The sequence below is a fragment of the Micromys minutus genome, assembly GCF_963924665.1.
Source record: "Micromys minutus genome assembly, chromosome: 21".
Lineage (NCBI taxonomy): Eukaryota > Metazoa > Chordata > Mammalia > Rodentia > Muridae > Micromys > Micromys minutus.
In genome coordinates, this window is record NC_137956.1 from 12977383 (window position 1) to 12980746 (window position 3364).

General features: G+C 38.7%; 1 pseudogene across 1 annotated transcript; it reads left to right on the plus strand.

Annotated features, from left to right (window-relative positions):
• Positions 1-2291: 2291 nt before the first annotated feature.
• On the plus strand, positions 2292-2985 carry LOC308434190 (40S ribosomal protein S3a-like; annotated as a pseudogene). Its single transcript has one exon. The product of its transcript is annotated as a 40S ribosomal protein S3a-like (transcript).
• The last annotated feature ends 379 nt before the right edge of the window (positions 2986-3364 follow it).

Genomic DNA, 3364 nt, shown 5'->3' on the forward strand with positions numbered 1-3364 from the left:
AGAGCATCCACTCTCCCTATTCTTAGTATAATGCTTGAAGTCTTTGCTAGATCACTGTGGCAAGAGAAAAAAAGGAGGAAACACATGGGAAAGGAAGAAGTAGTATTATCACTGTTCATACATGAAATAACACTACAATAAACATACCTTGGAAATCCTGCTGTAAAAGATACTCTTAGACCCAGTAACACTTTCAGAAAAATAACAAAATATAAAAATCCACACACCAAAGTCAGAAGCTTCCCATTGCCCCAATAATGAACTTAGAAGCTATCATATAGAAAATCTCATTCATGAAAGCTTCAATTAAGACAATAAGAATAACTTCAATAGTTAGTTTCCTGTTGCTGTGATGATAGGCCAGAACCAAAATCAACTTATAGAAGAGTTTACTCTGAATTTAGGTTCTAAAGTTTCTAAAGTATCTGAAAAGGATCTAAAGGTCATAAGTTTCTAAAGGATTCACAGGGGAGGCATGGCAGCAGGTGGCAGAAGCAGAAAGCTGGCTGATCACGTGTTATCTGCACACAGAAAGCAAAGAAGGAAGCAGGAAATAGGTAAAAGCTACATTATTTATGTGAGCACACTGTCTTCAGACACACCAGACAAGGGCATTAGATCCCATCACAGATGGTTGTGAGCCACCACGTAGTTGCTGGGATTTGAACTCAGGACCTCTGGAAGACCAGTCAGTGCTCTTAACTTCTGAGCCATCTCTCCAGCAGGATAAAGCAATAAAGCCTCACTCAAAGACTTCCCCAGTGATGTACTTCCTCTAGTAAGGTTGTACCGCTCAAAGATTCAACAACCTCCTCAGAGTCAGCAACTGAAACCAAGGGTTCACATATGGGAGCTTGTGGGCACATTTCTCATTCAATCCACCACAATAACCTTAGGAATAAACCTTACCAAGAAAAGAAAAGACATCTACAATAAAACCTTATGATGTTGAAAAAAGAAAGTAAGAAAGACAGTTGAAGGTGGGAAATCTTTCCCATCTTTGTGGCTGCTATAAATATTGTTTTAAAAAAAAAAAACAGAAACAAAAACAAAAAAACAGCCCTATGGTTAAAAAGAAAAACAAACTATAGATTCCATAGAATTTCCATAAAAATTTCAATAGCGTTCATTACAGACCTAGAATAAACCACCAGAAGTTCACATGGAAGCCACAGGATCCCAAGTGGTGAAAGCAGAGGAGCAATGCTGGCACTCTACACAACCTCAGACACAGTCAGCATGGCGCTGTCTCAGAGATGGGCATCAAAACCAATATAACACAACAGAGGACCCAGAAATAAGCCGACATACGACAGCCACCTCATTTCTTAAAACTTCCGTGTAATTGTATAGATAAGTACTATGAACACCATCTTCCCTTTTCTCCTCCTACTCTCATGTCCTTTCAGCTCCTCAAATTCGGAGCCTGTCGTTCTTTAATTATTACTGTGGTTTTTACACGTGATGCAACCATTGGGATTGAATAACCTTTCAGAGGACCATCCCTGGAGAAGATATGTTCTCCCCATCCATACTGATGTCAACTGCTGTTCTCTTTCCAGTGCTGTTTTGGCAGACATAACATCAATCCTTCATGGCAGAGCTTCTTTATACATAAAAGACATAATCTCACAACAGACGTCCAGGTGCTTTGACTCTTGCCATCTTGATTAAGCTGTCAAAAACACACATTGGAGAAACGATAAACTCTAAGAAATGGTGTTGCATGGACTGGGTTTTCTCGTGTAGAAAAAAAAATGAGTCTGAAAGTAGCTCTTTCAAGATAGATTAAAAAATCAATTCAAAATGAATTAATCAAAGCTCTTAATGTAAGGTCTGAATCTTTGACACTACTAGAAGAGAACAGAGAAAATGCTTTAATCCAAGACATAGATGATGATTCTCTAAAAACAAATAATACAGTAGAACAGAGATTAATTTCAAGTATCATCAAATGAGATTAAAGAAAGAATTTTAACCTTCTGACAGGAGGAAATAATTTCCAGAGTAAATAACCTGCCGAGAGAATGGGAGAGGGACATTCTAACTATACCTGTGACCAGGGATTTTTGGTGTAGGATATACCAAGGGCTTAAAAGTTTAAACACCAGACCCCAAAATCAACCTGTCTCTCAGTATGTTAATGAACTGACAAAACAGTTCTCAAGGAAATGAAAATGGCCAGCAAATATTTGAAAAAGCTTTCAACATTGTTAGCTCTTAGCAAACTTTAAATTGCTTCTGGCTCTCAGAGTAGCATCACAGTGGTCAGAGAGAACAGGAGCCTGATGAAAAACAGCAAGAAGAGAGCCAAAAAGAAAGTGGTTGACCCATTTTCTCAGAAAGACATGTATGATATAAAAGCTCCAGCTATGCTCAATACTAGAAACATTGGGAAAACACTAGTCCTCAGGATGCAAGGAACCAAAATTGCATCTGTTGGCCTCAATGGTCCTGTGTTTGGAGTGAGTCTTGGTGGTCTGCATAATAATGAAGTTGTAGTTAGAAAGTTCAAGCTAGTTACTGAGGATGCTCAGGGCAAAAATAGTCAGACTAAATTCCATGGCATGAATCTTACCTGGTACAAAAAGTGTTCCAAGGTCAAAAAGTGGCAGACCATGATTGAAGCTCATGTTAATGTCAAGACAGCTAATTGTTATTTGCTTTGTCTGTTTTGTAGATATGCAAGACAGCTTGTGTGCGCACAGTACCAGCAGATTCACCAGATCTGGTAGATTATCCTGAAAATCATAGACCAAGAAGTACAGACTTGAAGGAAGTTCTTAATGAACATTCCCAGGCAGCACTGGGAAAGACATGGAAAAAGCTTGCCAGTCCATTTATCCTCTTCATAATGTCTTTGTTAAAAAGGTTATGATACTGCAGAAACCCAAGTTGGACTTGGGAAAACTCCCAGAACTCCCTGAGGAAAGTGGGAAAATTAATGTTGACGAAATAGATGTTACAGTTGAACTAGCTGAGTGATATGAACAACCAGCCCAAGTGTTTAAAATCCAGACTTTTAAAGTGACAAATAAAAAGTCTTACTTGGGATGATAAAAAAGAAAAGAAAAGTAAAACTGTAAATTAAAACTTTCTGAGACTGGATTTTACTCATGTGAAAATGGCCATCTGTACTAGATAGTTTTGTGTGTCAATTTGATACAAGCTGGAAAGTTACCATAGACAAAAGAATGCCCCTTGATATGCCCCCATGAGATCCAGTTGTAAGATGTTTTCTCAGTTAGCAATCAAGGCCCATTGTGGATGGTGTCATCCCTAGGCCCTTAGTCCTGGGTTCTATAAGAAAGCAAGGTGAGCAAGCCAAGAGAAGCAAATGAGAAAGTAGCACCCCTTTATGGCC